Source organism: Pleurodeles waltl, chromosome 4_1, assembly GCF_031143425.1.
Source record: "Pleurodeles waltl isolate 20211129_DDA chromosome 4_1, aPleWal1.hap1.20221129, whole genome shotgun sequence".
Lineage (NCBI taxonomy): Eukaryota > Metazoa > Chordata > Amphibia > Caudata > Salamandridae > Pleurodeles > Pleurodeles waltl.
The window spans coordinates 826,947,753-826,969,865 of record NC_090442.1 but is presented as its reverse complement, the minus strand read 5'-3'; the positions used below and the strand labels follow the sequence as shown (position 1 = coordinate 826,969,865).

Below are 22,113 nucleotides of genomic sequence, written 5' to 3'. Positions count from 1 at the left end.
CGTGGGTGAGGAGCCTGAAGGTGATCCTTTTGTTGACGGGTAGCCAGTGTAGGAGTCTCAGGTAGGCGGAGATGTGGCTGTGGCGGGGTACGTTGAGGATGAGGCGTGCAGAGGCGTTTTGTATTCGCTGAAGAAGTTTATGAAGTTTTGCAGTGATTCCAGCGTATAGGGTGTTTCCGTAGTCCAGGCGGCTTGTGACGAGGGCGTGGGTCACAGTTTTTCTGGTGTCAGCGGGGATCCAGCGGAAGATCTATCGGAGCATGCGGAGTGTGAGGAAGCAAGAGGACGAGACAGCGTTGACTTGCTTGGTCATGGTGAGAAGGGGGTCCAGGATGAATCCGAGGTTGCGTGCGTGGTCTGAGGGGGTCGGAGGGGTGCCCAGGGCCGTGGGCCACCGGGAATCGTCCCAGGCGGACGGGGAGTTTCCGAGGATGAGGACTTCTGTCTTGTCTGAGTTCAGCTTCAGGCGGCTGAGTTACATCCATTCTGCGACGTCTTTCATTCCATCCTGCAGGTTGGTTTTGGCGGTGGCTGGGTCTTTGGTGAGGGAGAGTATCAGCTGGGTGTCGTCGACGTAGGAGATGATGTTGATGTTGTGTTTGCGTGCGATGTCGGCGAGGGGGCTCATGTAGACATTGAAGAGAGTAGGGCTGAGCGAGGAGCCCTGTGGGACGCCGCAGATGATCTCGGTGGGATCCGAGCAGAAAGGCGGGAGGTATACTCTTTGGGAGCGGTCAGAGAGAAAAGAGGCGATCCAGTCCAGGGCTTGTCCTTGGATACCGGTGGAGCGGAGGCGGGTTATTAGGGTGCGGTGTCAGACGGTGTCGAAGGCATCCGAGAGGTCGAGGAGGATGATGGCGGCTGTTTCTCCGTTGTCCAGCAGGGTTCGGATGTCGTCGGTGACTGCGATGAGGGCGGTTTCCGTGCTGTGGTTGGCCCGAAATCCGGATTGGGAGGGGTCGAGCAGGTTGTTGTCTTCGAGGAAGTTTGTCAGTTGTTTGTTGACGGCCTTCTCGATGACTTTGGCTGGGAAGGGGAGGAGCGAGATGGGGCGGAAGTTCTTCAGGTCGCTGGGGTCCGCCGTGGGTTTCTTCAGGAGAGCGTTGACTTCCATGTGTTTCCAGCTCTCTGGGAAGGTGGCAGATGCAAACGAGCTGTTGATGATGGTCTGGAGATAGGGGGCGATGCTGGCATCGGCTTTGTTGAAGATGTAATGTGGGCAAGGGTCCGAGGGGGCACCGGAGTGGATGGTGTTCATGGTGGTTTTGGTCTCTTCGGCGCTGATGGGTGTCCAGGCATTGAGGATGACGGCTGGGGCTGTGGGTTCTGTGGTGGTCGGCGGGGTCTGTTGAACAAAGCTGTCATGTAAGTCGGTGATCTTTCGATGGAAGAAGGTAGCAAGGGAGTTGCAGAGTTCTTTTGAGGGCGTGATGGAGTTGGAGCTGGCGTTGGGATTGGAGAGCTCTTTGACGATGTTGAAGAGTTCCTTGCTGTTGTGGGTGTTCTTGTCCAGTCTCTCTTTGAAGGATGTTCTTTTGGTGGCGCTGATCAGCTGGTGGTGTTCGCGGGTGGCGATTTTGAGGGCTGACATGTTTCCTGCGGTGTTATCTTTGTGCCAGGTTTTCTCGAGGGTACGGCAGGTTTTCTTGGATCCTTTGAGGGCGTCTGTGAACCATTGAGGTTTCCTGGTGTTGGTCTGTCTTGGGAGGCGTCTGAGAGGGGCAAGGTTGTCAGCGCAGTTGGTGATCCACTGTGTGAGGCTGAGGGCTGCGTTGTTGGCGTCGGAGGTGATGGTAGGTTGGTTGTGGTTGAGAGTGGAGAGTAGTTGTTCTGTGGAGATTTTGTTCCAAGGTCTGCGTGAGATAGGTTGTGTGCGAAGGTGGAGAGTCTTGCGTCTGAAGGTGAAGTGGACACATCTGTGGTCGGTCCAGTGTATTTCGGAGGAGTGGCTGAAGGATACGTGGTTGCTGGTGGAGAAGATAGGGTCGAGCGTGTGTCCAGCGATGTGGGTGGGGGTGTTCACCAGTTGCTTGAGGCCGAGGTTGGCGAGGTTGTCGAGCAGGGTGGTGGTGTTGGTGTCGTTGTTCTGCTCCAGGTGGAAGTTCAGGTCTCCGAGGAGGATGTAGTCTGGCGAGGCTAGGGCGTGCGGGGAGATGAAGTCTGTGATGGATTCGCTGAAAAGGGCGCGTGGCCCAGGGGGCCTGTAGACAAGAGTTCCTCTGAGGGTGGTCCTGGGGTAGGTGTGGATCTGGAAGTGCATGTGTTCGGCGGCAAGGGGGTTTCTTCGGTGGAGGTAGTGACGTTGATGGAGCTCTTGTATATGATGGCGATCCCTCCTCTGACTTGGTTGGTGCGGTCTTTCCTGGTGATCTTGTAGCCGTCGGGGATGGCTATGGCGATGTCGGGGGCCGATGCGGCGTTCATCCAAGTCTCAGTGATGAAGGCGACGTCCGGTGCGGTAGAGTCCAGGAGGTCCCATAGTTCAATGGCGTGCTTGTGGACGGAGCGTGCGTTGATGAGGATGCACTTGAGGTGGTTGATGGTGCGTGGGCTGGTGGATGGGGTGCAGTCGCGGTGGAAGGTATGCTTGCAGGTTTGACATGCGAAGGGTCCATGAGTGTGTTTCGGGCTGGCTTGGTAGCAGGTTGTGGTACGTCCCGGGTTGAGTGCGTGGAGGGAGGCGGCGTCGTAGCAGTGCTGCGGGTTTTGGGAGTGCTGGGGGCCAGGGGTTCTGGCGCTGGGCGCGGTCCAGGCGCGGACGGGTGCAGACGGGCTAGCCTTTGGCACGCCAGCGGCGCGGCCGCCATAAGAGGGAGGTGGGGAGGAGGAGGGGTCAGCTGGGGGCGGGAGGCGGGAGGCGGGAGGGAGGACGACGAATGGGAGCAGAGGGGGCGGGGCCGCACAGGTGGCAGCGGCAGGAAAGACGAGGGCGGGGGGCGGGATGCCAAAAAAGAAGAGTAGTTGAAAAAAAAGGGGAAATTCACAGTGGATAGAAGAAAAACGAGGAGTTTGGACACAGAGAGAGAGCAGAAGAAAAACAAGGAGTTTGGACAGAGAGAGAGAGCACAGAAGACAGAAGAAAAGCGAGGGGCTGGACAGGGGGGAGCGCAAATGGGTACTTACGGTCTGCTGGAGGTGGCGGGGGCCTGGGCAGGTGGAGCTGCAGCGCCGGGGGGAGTGACCTACCCTAGGGTCAAGGGTCGCTGTCTCTGCCGCGCAGCGGCCGCCATAAGAGGGAGGTGGGGGGGAGGAGGGGTCAGCTGGGGGCGGGAGGGAGGGCGACGAATGGGAGCAGGGGGGGGCGGGGCCGCACGGGTGGCAGCGGTGGGAAAGCCGAGGGCGGGGGGACGGGATACCGAAAAAGAAGAGTAGTTGGAAAAAAAGGGGAAATTCACAGAGGATAGAAGAAAAACAAGGAGTTTGGACACAGAGAGAGAGCAGAAGAAAAACGAGGAGTTTGGACACAGAGAGAGAGCAGAAGAAAAACGAGGAGTTTGGACACAGAGAGAGAGCACAGAAGACAGAAGAAAAGCGAGGGGCTGGACAGGGGGGAGCGCAAATGGGTACTTACAGTCTGCTGGAGGTGGCGGGGGCCTGGCAGGTGGAGCTGCAGCGGCAGGGGGAGCGACCTACTCTAGGGTCGCTGTCTCTGCCACGCAGCGGCCGCCATAAGAGGGAGGTGGGGGGGAGGAGGGGGTCAGCTGGGGGTGGGAGGCGGGAGGGAGGGCGACGAATGGGAGCGGGGCGCGGGGCCGCACAGGTGGCAGCGGCAGGAAAGCCGAGGACGGGCTGCGGGATGCTGAAAAAGAAGAGTAGTTGGAAAAAAGCGGAAATTCACAGAGGTTAGAAGAAAAACAAGGAGTTTGGACACAGAGAGAGAGCAGAAGAAAAACGAGGAGTTTGGACACAGAGAGAGAGCAGAAGAAAAACGAGGAGTTTGGACAGAGAGAGAGAGCAGAAGAAAAACGAGGAGTTTGGACAGAGAGAGAGAGCACAGAAGACAGAAGAAAAGCGAGGGGCAGGACAGGGGGGAGCAAATGGGTACTTACGGTCTGCTGGAGGTGGCGGGGGCCTGGGCAGGTGGAGCTGCAGCGGCGCATGCCCTTGCGCCCTTCACGTTCCGTCCGTAGCACTGAGGATAGTTACGCAGGAATGCATTGGCTGCAGCAAAAGTATGGATGTGCCCACTGCCCTTTCCTATTGTATATGGTTCTGTTTAAGTCATATCCGAGTCAGCGCGTGCATGCAGTGGCATGTGCTCAACTAGACATATGCCACCACTACCCTGATAATTCTGCTTGAGTAAAAACACTTTACAACTTTTTTTCAGAGGGCAAGCCTACTCTGGTTTAATTCGCAAAAGGGTAACCACTCTTCAAATACTGGATAGTCACTGAGAAAATAATGGATAAAGGGTTGTTAGAAATGGGGTCTTTGGTTGACAGTCAGGTTACCCCCTGTTCAAGCAAGGACCCTCACTCTAGTCAGGGTAAAAGAGAATCACCTTCAGCTAACCCCTGCTTACCCCCTTGGTAGCTTGGCAGAGCAGTAGGCTTAACTTCAGAGTGCTAGGTGTAAAGTATTTGTACCAACACACACAGTAACTTAATGAAAACACTACAAAATGACACAACACCAGTTTAGAAAAATAGGAAATATTTATCTAAACAAAACAAGACCAAAACGACAAAAATCTGACATACACAAGTCAAGTTATGAATTTTTAAGGATTAAACTAAAAAATAGCGCTTAGAAACAAAAATGCTTCGATGAGGTGTTAACACGGCATCGTGACGGAGTCGTTCCCAACAAGCCGACACCAGCGGCGCCGGACACAGAGTTGTGTAGACCCCCAAGTACAGTACCTTTGGTGAAGAGTGAAAACAAGCCGATGCGCGAAGTCGGGGATCGCGGCGTCTGTGCGAAACGTTGAACCCGCGCACTTCGCGCGGCGTCGGTCACGACGTGGTGCGGTGACTTCCACGGAGTCGCGGACTTCAGCGGGGCTGCCGCGGCATCGGGCCTGCGAAGAGCGTCGTGTTCCAGCGAAGGTTACGGCGTTGGGTGCAGGTGGCGGCACCGGATTCAGCAGCGGCGTCGGTCCGGAGTCGTCCGAAGTCGATTTCCTTGGATTTCTACCAGCTTTCCTTTCAAGGGCCCAGGGACTGGATAGGGCACCACTTGTCAGAGCAGGAGTCTCTCCAGAGACTCCAGGTGCTGGCAGAGAGAAGTCTTTGCTGTCCCTGAGGCTTCAAACAACAGGAGGCAAGCTCTAACTCAAGCCCTTGGAGATTTCTTCACAAGATGGAAGGCACACAAAGTCCAGTCTTTGCCCTCTTACTCTGGCAGAAGCAGCACTGCAGGAAAGCTCCACAAAGCACAGGCAGGGCAGCACTTCTTCCTCAGCTAACCCCTGCTTACCCCCTTGGTAGCTTGGCAGAGCAGTAGGCTTAACTTCAGAGTGCTAGGTGTAAAGTATTTGTACCAACACACACAGTAACTTAATGAAAACACTACAAAATGACACAACACAGGTTTAGGAAAATAGGAAATATTTATCTAAACAAAACAAGACCAAAACGACAAAAATCCGACATACACAAGTCAAGTTATGAATTTTTAAAGATTAAACTCAAAAATAGCGCTTAGAAACAAAAATGCTTCAATGAGGTGTTAACACGGCGTCGTGACGGAGTCGTTCCCAACAAGCCGACACCAGCGGTGCCGGACACGGAGTCGTGTAGACCCCCAAGTACAGTACCTTTGGTGAAGAGTGAAAACAAGCCGATGCGCGAAGTCGGGGATCGCGGCGTCTGTGCGAAACGTTGAATCTGTGCACTTCGCGCAGCGTCGGTCACGACGTGGTGCGGTGACTTCCACGGAGTCGCGGACTTCAGCAGGGCTGCCGCGGCGTCGGGCCTGCGAAGAGCGTCGCATTCCAGTGAAGGTTACGGCGTCGGGTGCAGGTGGCGGCACCGGATTCAGCAGCGGCAGCGGTCCGGAGTCGTCCGAAGTAGATTTCCTTGGATTTCTACCAGCTTTCCTTTCAAGGGCCCAGGGACTGGATAGGGCACCACTTGTCAGAGCAGGAGTCTCTCCAGAGACTCCAGGTGCTGGCAGAGAGAAGTCTTTGCTGTCCCTGAGACTTCAAACAACAGGAGGCAAGCTCTAACTCAAGCCCTTGGAGATTTCTTCACAAGATGGAAGGCACACAAAGTCCAGTCTTTGCCCTCTTACTCTGGCAGAAGCAGCACTGCAGGAAAGCTCCACAAAGCACAGTCACAGGCAGGGCAGCACTTCTTCCTCAGCTATCAGCTCTTCTCCAGGCATAGGTTCCTCTTGGTTCCAGAAGTGTTTCTAAAGTCTGTAGATTTGGGTGCCCTTCTTATACCCATTTTAGTCTTTGAAGTCACCTTTCTTCAAAGGGGACTCACACCTACTTGTGAAATCCTGCCTTGCCCAGGCAAGGCCTCAGACACACACCAGGGGGTTGGAGTCTGCATTGTCAGAGGCAGGCACAGTCCTTTCAGATGAGAGTGCCCACTTCACCCCTCCCTCCTAGCAGAGATGGCTAATCAGGAAATGCAGGTTACACCCCAGCTCCCTTTGTGTCACTGTCTAGTGTGAGGTGAAAAACAATCCAACTGCCACACTGACCCAGACAGGGAATCCACAAACAAGGCAGAGTCACAGAATGGTTTAAGCAAGAAAATGCTCACTTTCTAAAAGTGGCATTTTCAAACGCACAATCTTAAAATCAACTTTACTAAAAGATGTATTTTTAAATTGTGAGTTCAGGGACCCCAAACTCCACATGTCCATCTACTCTCTAGGGGAATCTACACTTTAATCATATTTAAAGGTAGCCCCCATATTATCCTATGAGAAAGACAGGCCTTGCAACAGTGAAAAACGAACTTGGCAGTATTTCGCTGTCAGGACATATAAACCACATTACTGTATGTCCTACCTTATCCATACACTGCACCCTGCCCTTGGGGCTACCTAGGGCCTACCTTAGGGGTGCCTTACATGTAAGAAAAGGGAAGGTTTAGGCCTGGCAAGTGGGTACACTTGCCAAGTCGAATTTACAGTGTAAAAATACACTTACAGACACTGCAGTGGCAGGTCTGAGACATGATTACAGGGTTACTTGTGTGGGTGGCACAACCAGTGCTGCAGGCCCAATAGTAACATTTGATTTACAGGCCCTGGCACCTCTAGTGCACCTTACTAGGGACTTACTAGGTAAATCAAATATGCCAATCATGGATAAACCAATCACATACAATTTTACACAGAGAGCATACGCACTTTAGCACTGGTTAGCAGTGGTAAAGTGCTCAGAGTTCAAAAGCCAATGGCAAAAGATCAGAAAAAATAGGAGGCAGGAGGCAAAAAGACTGGGGATGACCCTGCATAAGCAAAAAAGTCCAACAAGGGTCAATTTTAAGGTCATACATTCTGGACAAAGAACTACTTCACAGACCTAAATTCTGGACAAAGAACTACTTTGCAGACCTAAGAATGTAACAAAATGTTCAAAATCACAACATGGCATTATGATTTTTCGAGCACAAGTACAATTATCCAAATACATCAGTAGGCAGTTCTGAAAGGCAACTCATGAAAAATGGCAGTAATTTAGGGCCTGCCACAGCACACAGAATGGTTATTTGTCTATAGCCACAAGTCATGAAATTTAGCAGGGAATTGAGCCTAATGAATGGATGTCAAGATTCTTCCAGATCTGACAAGAGAGCTCATTCCCACCGTCATGTAGCCCCAAACAGCTACCTTCATACGTCCATATACCAACCATTCTGTGTCAACACAGACATCGCAAGTATTCAGTCACCATTATGGGGAAAAACACTTACCATCAAACATCCAAACCATCAAATACTGCATGAACACGGTCCTTTGAAAAATGCTATGAAATTCACTGAAGAAATATAAGTTAAAAGTTAGTCCTGGCTTAGCCAACACAAACCCGAACAAGCCCTGATATTTGCCAGTTGTGGTATGCAACAGTAAACTCCCACCACCTGCCACTCTCAGTATTCTACTTTGCTAATGGCAAGTGAAAAGATGTTAGACCACCAAAAGCAAGACATGGTAGATGGTATATGTTATGATGTGCATTATGTGTCACATACAATAACTGACAAATTCAAGCGCTTTTTCAGATTTGTATTTGCTAGAACCCCAACTATGCTCTAACTGGGATTTTTTCAGTGAATCTCTGTCTCTTTCTCTCTCTTATGTATTTTTACATTACATGTTTATTTTGGGGTAGTTAGCTTTAAAATGTTGTTTTCTTCAATGAACACTGATTGGAATTGTAATACTTACTTTCTTGAATATATTATAAATAAAATAATAGCCAGTGGTGAGGGACCACTGAATTATGTGATTCTACAATTACTGCATAATTATGAGTTTACTGCATTTGTCTTATAATTGGCATAATCTGCTGTTTCACGAACAACGTTGCTTCTAGCTTCAGAAGGATGAAAATAATAGTGCCAGAGAATGTGTCCCATAATTAGATTTTTTTGCTTCATAAATGTGATATCTTTGCCTCATAATTACGTCTTCCATGTCACAATCTCCTAGTAACCATGGCATTGGCAAAGGCTCGCAGAGTGGTTTGAGAGGCTGTCATTATGATGATGAAATCGAAATTTCACAGAGAACCATGTCATGTTTTCCATATATCACAGGTTCCACTGAAATATGGGCTATTATAGATGGTTCTTGTGCAATAAAAGCACTGAAAACCCATGCAATTCTGCCGACTCCCTAACAACAGTCTCAATAACACCCCCTCACTTTATCAGACTATTTTTTTTTTTTTTAAGAATTACTTGGCATCCCGGTACATTTCCCATATTCTTCTGCAGCTCTGTACCTTAGACACCCAATATTAAAACCATTGTAAGTGCAAAGGAATTATGGGAGTCACCCTTCGGTTGTGTAAAGTTCAAAAATCACTCTTCCAGTGACTTCATGCCTCTATTGTGGTTACAGAATTCCTTGATGACTTACAATATCCTTCTAACATACAGCTGGAGGTGCTGTATCCCAATAAATGTGATTGATGCTTGCAAGCTGTTTGGAAGCTTACTATGCTTGTTAGCCTAGGTTTATGATCAATATACATGAATGAATGACTGCAGACGCTTTTAAAGTCAAGGGGTGAAAGATTTTAAAGTCCAAGGGCCGCCCATATCATGAATCATTTACGGTTTGAAGGTGAGAACAAGCAGAAAGTAATTTGCGTATGCAAATCTGGCTCACACCCACACCTACAAGGTGTTTTTTAATGAGCGCAAATCCCTTTTTTCACTCATAAGGTAATTCACTTACGCAAATATTTCTCTGTGAGTAAAACTGCTTACAGAGGTCAAGACTGAGCTACAGGATTTCCGGGTTTTCCAGTCCTGGTATGCCATGTGAGTTTAGTGCACACTCACAAAAATACAGTTTTAGGATATTCACAAGTAGTCTTCAATATTTCTAACCCTGAACAAGGGCAGGAGTAAATCACTTTCCAGAATGCAAAATGGATGGAAGCACTTCCAAGTTGTTAGGGCTGTCGGGGAAGAGGTTCTCTACGAGGGAGAATGTCTCTGGGGGGGAAAGGTTAGCGAGTACATTTGCACTTGCCCAGTACATGTTTGTATGAGCAAAACAAATATGTTTATTTTCTGAGGCAAAGTTGAAAATGGGAGGCAGTTTTTAGGAGTAAGTTTAAGCTTGGGACTGTTGGAGGATTCTTGGGTGCTTCTGGAAAATATTGTGAAGCCCTGAAAGTCTTAAATATGCTCCCATTTGAGGTTGTGGACTGCGGGTGCATATTTATGACTTTTCTTGAAGAAACAGGAACCCATAAACAGAATGTATTTCGCGGTCACCTCACATGGTTTCTTTCTCTAAAGATGCAGCCCTTTGTATTGGTTATTATTCACAGCATGTCAACACAAATCTTTGCACTTATTTAGAGTGGTAAAAGCAACCGATTTTCAGCAGTCCCATTTCCTAGGTCTGAGCATCTTTATTCCACATGCACGCAGAATGTTAGCACTTTGTGGATCATTTATTTTTCAATAAGGCAAAGGTGTGCCACTGAAGAGAAAAAATGCCTGCAGTCAGCATGTAGGCTGAGCACGCCGCCCGTGCTCCTTTTAAAACCTAAATTGCACACTTCCTGTGGATTGTCATTGAGTTCTTGTTGAATTTGCAAGCTGAGTGCATAGAAAATACCCCACATAATGTGCAATCGCTTTTAAAAAGAATTCCCGATTCAGCATTTGTGCTACATATTTAACTGCATAGTACAATGCCATTATACTCACCAGTGTACAACTTTCTGACATGATCGTCGCTTCTCTGAAGAATGTGCTGAGAACAACTTCAAAATGCTCAATTTCTGCTGCGGAACAAAAAGGGAATTGGAGAGATGGTCAACAAGATACAGACCCATCGAGACAGTCTGAGTGTCAGTGGTGTCTCTCGACTTAGAATTTTTGGGGGCACACATGAGGCCACAGATATACTGGTGGGTCCGTGTTTAATATGAGCCAGTGCGGCCAGGCACTCATTTTCGGGGCCTGTGCATATTTTTTCCTCATCAAATAATAAGAGGAAAAACACACAAAGTGAAAAGAGAACGAAAAAAAAGACGGAAAAAACGACGCAAAGGGAGAAAGCAGGGGTTGTGATAAAAGGGGACAGCAGTGTCTGGCAGTAGATTAAAGAGGACTGAGGTGAATTAAGACTACCCACCCTTGGTATTTGACGTGCCGATTTTTAAAAGCACCACCAGAACAGAACTTTGGGTACTGACACTCATTCTTTTACAAATTAAGTACTGGGTGGGGCCATCTACTGTGTATTAAAAGCATTAGCCATTAGTGAACTAAACACACATACCCAGCTTATCCTGTACTTTATTATCTGCGTTTTAAATGGACATTTGACATGATGAAACCCCATTAATTTGAAGAGGATACAAACTACCTCTAATGGTATTATTGATACAGTTTATTGTTGATTATTTGCAGCCATAACAATACATTAGAACAATCCCATTCAAAATTCCTGACAATAAATAACAAATGGCGGTCTGTGAGGGCTAGTGGGGCTTGCGGGCTTGTCAATAATAATGAGAAAGCTGGGTCTTGCATCATCATCAACAATTAGGATTTCCTTGTCTCATTTAGTTGGAAAATGGCCCTCTCTGAAGTGTCACCCCAAAAGTTTTGCCTTCCTCCTCCTTCTTTTTCTGACCTCATTTTAGTTGGCTTTAGGACTTTGGACACTTTATCACTGGTAACCAGTGCTAAACTGCATGTGTTCTCTCCCCAAAATCATGGTAACATTTGCTCATACCCAATGGGCATATTTAATTTATTTGTAAGTCCCTAGTAAAGAGCACTACATGTGCCCAGGGCCTGTAATTTAAATTCTACTAGGGGCCTGCAGCACTGACTGTGCCACCCACATAAGTAACCCCTTAACCATGTCTCAGGCCTGCCATTGCAAGGCCTGTGTGCAGTTTCACTGTCACTTTGACGTGGCATTTGAAACTTTTTGAAAAGCCTTAAACTCCCCTTTTTCTATATATATGTCACCCCTAAAGTAGGCTCTAGGTAACCCTTAGGGCATGGTGCCATGTAAGTAAAAGCCAGGACATGTACTTATGTGTTTTACATGTCCTACTGGTGACAAACTCACAAATTCATTTCTCACCACTGTGAGGCCTGCTCCTCTCATAGGCCAGCTTTAGAACTGCCCTTATTTACTTTTAAGTGGTAGAGCTGATCTGAACGTAGTAGCCCTGTCATGTTCAGTATGGCCATAATGGTAATAGAAAATTCTGCATACTGGTGAAGTTGCATTTAATATTAGTATTTTAGAAATGCCACTATTAGAAAGTGGGCATTTCTCTGTACTTAATGCCATCTGTGCCTTACAAACTCACTCCAATCCATGTCTGGTCAGTAGTGGTTGACAGCTCCCCTTCTGCATTCCACCCAGACAGCCATAAACACAGGCACTTAGTCACATCTGCATTCACCTGCATACTGAATGGGTCTCCCTGGGCAGGAAGGCTGGAAGGGCTCTCACACTTCAAAGGCCAGTGCTTGACCTCGCACAAAGGACTGATAACGCCCCCACAGGGATCCTGGCAGACAGTGCTGGTTTGAAAGAGGAACTTGTGCACTTCAAAATCACTCTTTGAAGTTCCCCACACTTCAAAGGTATTTTCGGTTTATATACTGGGTCTGTGCCCTCCAAAATTAGACACGTCTGTATCTACAACTGGACTCTGCCAGAGGGGACTGCCTGGCTGCCCAAAGGACTCATCTGGACTGCTTTGCTGGAAGGACTGCTGCCCTCCTTGTTCCCTTGCTGTCTGCTGGGCCCTGACTCTGCCTTCACCAAAAGTGCTCTCTGAGTGCTTCGATTGAGAATGCCTCCTGTTCTGAACTCTCAAGGCCACAAAGATTTCACCAAAGAGAAGAAAATCCCTGTGCATCGGAAAATTGATATAACGCCTGCAGAAATCAACGCAGCACCTGCCTCGCGCTTGAACAATCGCCACATCACCTACTGGATTGATGCAGCACCTTCTCCTTCTTACCAGTGCATCAAGAATTTTCAAAGCATCGCCCTTGGGTGTCAAAATATTCCTGCATTGCAATGAGGAACCAAGGCTACACTCCTGGAAATCAACGCATTACCTTGCAGCGTGGAAAGAATCAATGCATTGTCTGTGCTGCGCTGGAAAATCTGACACAGCACCTTATTTTTCAATGGAACTCATCCTCTGCTGCCCCCACGCGTCGCTAATTTTGACACATCCCATGTACTGTGTGCTAAAAGGATACAATCACTGATTTTTAAGGATTGAGACTCATTTAAGCCTTTAAAAAGTGACATCTTGACTTGTGCATATTGGATTTTAATAGTTTTGGTCTTTATTTAGATAAATATTATCTATTTTCCTAAACTGGTGTGGACTACTTTTTGTGGTGTCACTGTGTTACTGTATAAGTTATTGCACAAATACTTTACACATTGCCTTCTAAGTTAAGCCTGCCTGCTATGTGCCAAGCTACCTGAGGGTGGCTACAGGATAATTTGTATTGTGTTGTGACTTACCCTGACTAGGACCGAGGTCCCTTCTTGGACAAGGGTGTATACCTCTGCGAACTAAAGACCCAATTTCTAACACTTATCACCCACTTAACACCTAGCAAACAAGTCCACTGTGTCACATGCTCCTCTAATCTGGCTAGTTTGGCTGTATCATGAACAAATGAGCTTGCTTAGAGCAAAGTGCCTCTTTCTATGCACTTGCACTGTCTTTTGTACATTTATTTTAGCCCGATACTTCTTAGAGTTAGTGCGTGGAAACAAATCTTGCTCAGTGAGTCTGTTCTTTGCTGTCTGTCTCTCATGCTCTAACTCCATGAGATATGAAGGTAAATGAGTGTTCCATAGCTAGCGTAAGAGCATAAAGACAGGCTCTCAGCTCCATGCTGAGCCAACTCAGCAATTCATGAGTTTCAAAGACGAAGACTGACTCGGTTGTTTCATGAGAAGCACCAACCAGTTCTCGGAAAGACATTCGGTGATTCAGCAAGTTCACAGACAGGGGGCTGTCTGAGCCCTTATAATACATACTCAAACAATACAGTTCTCTTATGGACAATGACAGATGTGGCTCTCATATACAGAGAAAAAGTTATTCATCTCTTTCACAGACAGGAAGCAACGCCACTCTCACTCATAAACAGAAAGTGATTTACTGCTGTCTCTCAGAGATAGGGGCTGATTTGGCTCTTTCTTAGGCCACAAATTACTTACTCTTGCACACACATAAAATGCAATGTAAGTTATAATTCAATAAAGATGCTTCTACTAAAAATGTGATTCAGCATCAGCAACTATTGCCATCAGTATACTGGTGTTTAGAACTGCATTTCAATCAAAGTATTTCAACTATATGTGGCAACATCTCAAAGGTTCAAATGACTCCTGTCTAAATAGGAAGTGTCGCATTTCTGAACTATGCATGGACATTAGAGAGATTAAGGTATCCAGTGAAGGTATGTCCCTCGTCAGCACAACCAGTGGCTCACATGGGTAACTGTATCTAATGAACTGGGTGTTAAGCTGGTCTAAAAGTTCCCAGAACATTTGAGCCTCCCGATGCTCTTGAGTGTACTCAGGAGGATTTAGGTGAAGATGGGGGTCACACTGTTTTCCTACAGCAAAGTCCAATACAACTTACTCCAAAACAAATCCTGAGTGCAGGGGGGCTGCAGCTGGCACTGAGTCTCAGATGTGTGGGATGAAATCCAGCTTTGCCTGGTGGTGACATCGGAAAATGTAGGGGAATAGTTAAGGGAAGAAATTGCCGTCAAATGTTCTTCAAGTATTCAATTTCGAGTCAAGGTAACCCATTTGTCAGATTGCCCACTCACCTGCAAACCAGCCCCCAACAATAAGTTAGAGAATCCATTGCTGAAAAATCTGTTGATGTATGGAGAGAAAATGCATATTTTCCCCAAGCTCCGCCACACTTTGGATTTGAAGAGGCACAGGTTACAAGCGAATACGAAAATGTAATTATTTTGTTTAGTTCTATGGCTTAATTATGATTTCCAGCTAAACTGATGGGTAAAAAAAGAAGATGCATATTTATACACAGCATTCTGCAGTTTGTAAGTGTGTGGAGCTGTGAAGAACCATGCAGGAGAAGAGCATAGAACAAGTCTTCCATTAACACACCTCATTGACACTCAGTGCTTAACTTGAGCCGGTGGTTCCCGGTGGGGAGCACCAGCACTTATTTTTGGGGGCCAGACTTATTGATCTTCATCAGGCAATTACTTTGAGCAAAAGACACTAATGGGAAAAACGGAGTAAGAGAAAGACAGAAAAGCGTCACAAAGGGAGAAAGCAGAAAGCTGAACAAATAAGGTGAAGAAGCAGGGAGTAACTGTAATGGATTAAAGAGGCCCAATATGGATTTTGTATTACACTGCCTCAGTATTCTGTGCTTGCATATTTAATTGCAGCAGCTGCGTGTTTCACAGGAGAGCTTTGGGCACCAGCATGTGTTTATTTGCAATGTTGATACTGACAGTCCAGTTCAAAATGTAATGATCTGCTTGAAAGTCGTTACCATGGTAAGCTCTCTGATGTATGTCTCTTATTAAAGCCTAAGTATATTCATTTTGAGGTTCTGTATTACCCCCCATGTGTCACAAAGGTATTATTTGGACCCTCGGTTTGAATCTTTTAAGTATTTGAATCCTGTGATGTTTAACCTCTTCGCTGCTTGGCCTTTTCCCCCTCAGGTGCCAGGCCTTTTTTTGGGCTATTTGGGGCAGTTCACGCTTAGGCCCTCATAACGTTTTGTCCACGTAAGCTACCCACGCCAAATTTGCGTCCTTTTTTTTCCAACACCCTAGGGATTCTAGAGCTACCCAGAGTTTGTGGGTTTCGCTGAAGGAGACCAAGAAATTAGCCAAAATAGAGCAAAAAATTCTTTTTTTAAAAAACAAATGGGAAAAAAGGGCTGCAGAAAAAGGCTTCTGTTTTTTCCCCTGAAAATGGCATCAACAAAGGGTTTGGGGTGCTAAAATCACCATCTTCTCAGTTTTCAGGAACAGGCAGACTTGAATCAGAAAACCACATTTTTCAACACAATTTTGGCATTTTACTAGGACATACCCCTTTTTTTTAAACAAATTTTTGTGCTTTTAACCTCCTTCCAGTTAGTGACAGAAATGGGTGTGAAACCAATGCTGTATTTAAAAGTAGACAACATCCTGAATTCAGCAAGGGGTCATTTGTGTAGATCCAACAAGGTTTTCCTACAGAAAATAACAGCTGAAATAAAAAAATATTGAAATTGAGTTACAAAAACAGTCATTTTTCTTCACGTTTTACTCTGTAACGTTTTATTGCGATGCCAGAATTTTTAAAGCAATATACCGTTACATCTGCTGGACTCTTCTGGTTGTGGGGATACATAGGGCTGGTAGGTTCATCACGAACCCTAGGTACCCAGAGCCAATAAATGAGCTGCACCTATCAAATGGGTTTTCATTCTATCCCAGGTATACAGCAATATATTTGGTGAAATATAAAGAGTGAAAAATAGGTATCAAGAAACCTTTGTATTTCCTAAATGGGCACAAGATAAGGTGTTGAGAAGCAGTGGTTATTTGCACATCTCTGAATTCCGGGGTCCCCATACTAGCATGTGAATTTCAGGGCATTTCTCAAATAGACGTCTTTTTTACACACTGTCTTACATTTGGAAGGAAAAAATGTAGAGTAAGACAAGGGCAATAATGCTTGTTCTGCTATTCTGTGTTCCCCCAAGTCTCCCGATGAAAATGGTACCTCACTTGCGTGGGTAGGCCTAATGCCCGTGACATGAAACGCAACATGGACACATCACATTTTCCCAAAGAAAACTATTGTGTTTTTTGGAAAGTGCCTAGCTGTGGATTTTGGAACTAGCTCAGACGCACCTAGGGAAATCTACTAAACCTGCACATTTCTGAAAACTATATTCCTAGGGGAATCCATGATGGGGTGACTTGTGGGGCTCTCACCATGTTCTGTTACCCAGAATCCTTTGCAAACCTCAAATTTTGGCCAAAAAAACACTTTTTCCTCACATTTCGGTGACAGAAAGTTCTGGAATCTGAGAGAAGGCACAAATTTCCTTCCACCTAGCGTTCACCCAAGTCTCCCGATAAAAATGGTACCTCACTTGTGTGGGTAGGCCTAGTGCCCGCGAAAGGAAATGCCCCAAAACACTGTGTGGACACATCAAAATTATCAAATACTAAACTACCTGTTTTTGCGAGGGGACCTGCATTTTTGGTCCTGGGATCAGCAGCCATAGAGGGAAACCTACCAAACTCAAACATTCTGAAAACTAGACACCGAGGGAATCCAAGGAGGTGTGACTTGCGTGGATCTTCCAATGTTTTCTGACCCAGAATCCTCCGCAAACCTCAAATGTAGCTAAAAAAAACACATTTTTCCAACATTTCTATGTGGGATCACTGCACCGGGACAAATTTCCTACCACCCGACGTTCTCCTCAGTCTCCCAGTAAAAATGATACCTCACTTGTGTAGGTGGGCCAAGTGCTTGTAACAGGGAAGAGCCAAAAATATGTCGAAATTGAGGGGGAACCAATGCAGGTCCAAAAGGGCAGTTTGGAAAAAAACATTTTTAGGCTGACAAGTGGGGCAGAATTTTTATTGGTAGAGATGCGACAATGCTGGGTGGTAGGAATTTTGTGGATTCCTGTATATTCCGGAAGGTTTCACTACAAAAATGAGGGAAAAATGTATGATTTCCAGCAAAGTTGGAGGTTTGCAGGGCATTGTGGGTAAGAAAATGGTGTGGGGTGCATGTGAAGCACACCACCCTGGGCTCACCCAGATGTTTAATTTTCAGATGTGTCTAGATCTTGTGTATTTTTCTACATGGCAGTGTCCCAAAGTCCAAAAAGTGCAGCCCTCACCATTCCAACTGGGACAATTTTGAGAGTTAGCCAAGTTCTGATGGCCCAAATGTAAAACCAAAACCCAAAATAATCAAATGTCCTCTTGCTTGCAGTGGAACAAGATGTTTTAGTGGGCAGGGGAGAGCTGAAAGACTGTTACCCCCTTCAGTTGGGGTGGGGGCATAACCAGGCACCACCACCCTATTCTTTTAATTCCCTGGCATCTAGTAGACTTTCTACCCCCGAGGTGTGGATCGGGGGAAATTGCCCCACTGGTGGGCAGAACAACTTTGGCTTCATTTATTTGGGGTGGGGGTATGGCCATACCCCCACCTTCTTATTTAATAAAAAGAAAATATTTCCTGGTCTCTGGTGGGCTTTCTGCCCCCCGCTGGGGGCAGATAGTCCTTTCAAAAATAGGCCTATCTGCCTCCAAAGTGGGCAGATATGGCCAACAGTAATGTGCCCCCATGGGACGTGACCCTTGCCCAAGGGGCTGCCCCCCCAAACAAAACACACCCACATACACCCACACCAATCCCTGGTGCCTAAGTGGTTTCTGCCCCCTTGGGGCAGATCGGCCTAATAGAAATAAGCCGATCTGCCCCCAAGGGGAGTAGAAATGGCCTAAAAGAAATTTGCCCCCTCCAGGAGAGCGACCCTTGCCTAAGGGGTCAGTCCCCTTGCGTGAAATTGGCACAAAACAAAATCACTGGTGCCTAGTGATTTCTGCCCAATCGGCCTAATAAAAATAGGCCATTCTTCCCCCAAGGGGGGTAGAAATGGCCTAAAATTAATTTTTACCCCAGGGGAGTGATCCTTGCCTAAGGTGTAGCTCCACACACATACAAAAATAAAATAAATAAAAAAATGATCCCTGGTGTCCAGAGGTTTCTGCCCCCCCACCCCATGGGGGCAGAAAAGGCCTAAAAATAATTTGTCCCCTGGGGAGCCAAAGGGCCTGCATACAATGAAAATAACAAACTCCTTGGTGTTTAGTGGGCATTTCTGAAATGCTGAGAAATACATCAAAGAAAAGGAAAGGCCTTTCCTTTCCTTTGATGCCTCTCTCGCCCCCTCCACGTGATTGGAGGAGAAATGCCTTTGCATTTCTCCTCCCATCCGCGCTGGAAGCTGTTTCTGATCACACTGAGAATCAATATCCAGATTTGAGAACTCACTAATAATTCTTCTGATACAGAAGCTCCAACAGATTAGGGAAACAAAAGAACCCAAACATGATTTCTAAGCACATCCTTATAGATTTTGTAGACTTTTGGAACAAAAGTATAAGTCTCTAAGTGAGAGGGAGTTGTTAATAGGAAGGAGGTGGAGAGAAAGGTATAAGTATTCAGTGTCGGCTGGCTTGTATTTACAATAGGGGTGCAGGGGAAACAATAATAATAATAATAAAAAAGGCACTTATCTTATGATGTCCTCCTTCCTCTCGTCATCTCTCCTTCTCTCCTGGAAGCTCCAACACGGGACCCAGGAAACTGCACTAACCAATCCTTGCACCGCCTTACTGCTAGTAACCAGCATGAAAGAAGCATCAGGATTGGAGGGAGTGGCCTCTCTCTGTGCTGACAAGAGCACTGGAGGCCTGTGCTTTCTTTAACCCATCTGTCTTAAGACAGCTGAGTTAGAGAAGTTTAAAGTGCACCTGTCAGGCTGGCCGACGCAAGATGGCCGGCCAAAAGGACATGTCCACTTTAAATATAGTGCACAGCTCCCTGCTGCCACTCAGCAGCAATTGCCGCACCCCGTTCTGACACTCGGTTCGGGACAGGGTGCGTAAAAATAAAATGGTAATAAACTTTATTACCATTTTATTTTTCAGTTATGGGACCATTTTTTAGCGGGGCAACGCTCATCTGCTCTCGTGGAGGGGCTGCCCCTGTAAGTATGCTGTGCTGTAACCAATCACCCCCAAAACCCAAATCTAGATATTCACTTTGTTTGGATAAGGTAATATGTATGTGTCCTTTCTGTAATGTGGTCAAGCTCAAGAATGAATCATACAAGAGATGTTGAATAATACAAGAAAGAACAAGCACAATGCATGACAGCTAAGAGAAAAAACTGAATAGCACACACAAGTAGTTATACACATTGTGACTAGGTATGGAATAAATTACTGTAACATTGCATGGACAAAATAAAGATCAACAGCAATTATCGGTTAGCCACCTACTAAAGTCTTCGGAGATTACAATTGTCCAAAACACTTCTAAACGTCTTTGAGTCTTTGTAGTTGAACTATAATTAAGTACCAACTGTGAAAGAAACACTGTCAGTATATGTGATATTTTGTCATTCTATGATAAAAGATTTGTTGCACTGACTAGTGACTTTTTGCTTGGAGCCTTGGGCTGAGGAGTTTAAAGGTGAAGAGAGCATTAGGAAGGACAAAGTATTAATGGGTCTTCCTGTCAGTCCCTTGCAGAGAGGTTTTGGGAGCAAACATTTTGCTCACAGCGTTGCAGGTGAATTACTTTGAGGAAAAATAAAATATACTGAGCGACAACGAGAGGTACTTAAAGTTGAAGAAGGATTCAAGGTAATTTAAATATGCAGTAGTTGCTTTTAGTTGTTTCCTTTGTGATTGTGAGGTTGCTCAATGCGTTTATTAGGGGAATTACCTTCTTTCAAGAACTTGGCTACCATAGCAGGTTGCCTTCGTTTGCCCTCGTGGTTCTCCCGAGTTTCTGTGATTGAGAAATCGTTACATTTTCATTCTCCACAACACATTTAAATTGCTGGGGTAAATATACTGAAAAGCTATGCAAAAGGTTAAGTTCGGCACCCTTGAGTGTTTGCCCCAGTTTATAGATGGAAAAAAATGGAGAATAATGAAAAACAATAGTTTAATTGCCAGTTTTGTTGTATTGCCTTCTTTTGTGTTTTTCTTGTGCTGCTTGTACCTCTTTCTCGATGTGGGTGGGGACAGTTAGGAGAGAGTTAATAAATGGAGTGAACACTTTTTGTACTGTGCTAAAAATTGATGGTATTTGGGATAACTGCCATAATACGATTTTACTGCCAGTCCTAGGGTGTGCACCGGGCTTAAGTGTAGGTTTTATCATTCCGTTTTTTGTATTGATCCCAATCATGGTCTTTGCTGTGAAAGCTCTGACTGGCAGTATACCAGCGGTTTTCTTTTCAGAAGGCACATTCTTTAAAAGTTGAGGAACAGAAAGGCAATGTAGGCTGAGGTTCATCTTGTAGCAGAAGGAAGGCCTGTAGAAAAACTCTTCTAAACCTGTGCAACAAAGGCCTTTTCAGAAGCCTTGAAGCTCGAAAGAGACACACAAACTCATTGATTTCTCCTCTAACATCGAAAATAGTTTTGCAAACTAGACATACTGACAGTTTTTGGCTTATTTTGTTGTCTTTTGCACTTTATTCAGTACTATGAATAGGTCGTTTGATATATATGCTACTAAAATAGTTTTTGCCCTTTGCATCACAACTCATTTTTATTAACCGTTAAACTCCCACATTCTGTTACTACATCTACAAATAATTTGCAATGTGTTCCATTGTTAAAATGCTAAAACATCTTTATCACACTAACACCTTTCAGAAACATGCTTGTTTTGCTTAACTCGGGTAACTCTCTGAGTACAACCTTAGGAAGTCTATACAGAGTTATAACACTCATTTATCACATTATTTTCTTCAAAATGATTGTGTCTTGCAGAATTTTCGATATGTCTTCAGAACATTTATTTCTTTTCTTTTGCTTTTTTGGTCTGTGAACGCTCATAGTTGTCATAGTGCAAGGTAAAATACAACAGCTCTAGAAAATTATGCACTTATTAAACTTACCTTGTATGTCGAACATTAATTCTGCTGTCTGATATTTATGTTTTTCAAAAATAGTTCCTATTGAATTGTGTACCTAGGAAGAAGATACACCAGTGAGTTCTTTTAACTTAAATAAGAATACCACATCTGAGTTCCACAGTCTTAATTAAGTCTACATAATGAATAATCTATGTCAATTTTAAGTTTTAAATACCTTTAGGTTTTACAACAAATACCAATGCTACCACCCCATCAATTCAGTGGGATGCTTGATTTTAGAGTCTTACTGCACTTCAGTGGTTATTTAACCTCTGGGTAGGCTGTAAATCTTCAGAGACCTAAGCACCTGCTAATTTTCTTCTTCAGTGTTCCATATTTCAGTCATGTGTGACTGATATTTTCACTGTTAATTCTTTTTTGCCTCAAAGAAATTCATTTTAGGGAGTTTTTGGAATGTGGCGTGGTTTGGTGCCATTCAGGTAGTGATTGATCAAGTGTCCCATACTCTGTTTCTCAGAGAAGCTGTGTGCCCTCGTCATTTCTGACCTGCTTTTGCAAACAACCACCTTGTGTTTGGAGACACATGTTTGTACATTTAAGAATGCATATGTGTAGTGCTTTATGAATTGCCTCACAGAGCAAGGCTACTGTAATTTCCTAGCAACTGTTGAGATGCAAGGCTTTGAGGGTGCTTCATATCACGTTGATTGAACCTTGTGAATCTTGAGTGCAGACCCATGCATACG

The 22,113-nt window shown here is 45.6% G+C and overlaps 1 protein-coding gene across 1 annotated transcript in view; it reads left to right on the top strand.

Moving 5' to 3' along the window:
• The window catches only part of TRHDE (thyrotropin releasing hormone degrading enzyme), a 2,205,852-nt gene that overhangs the window by 407,572 nt on the left and 1,776,167 nt on the right, over nucleotides 1-22,113 (top strand). The gene's annotated exons all lie outside the window — the stretch shown is intronic.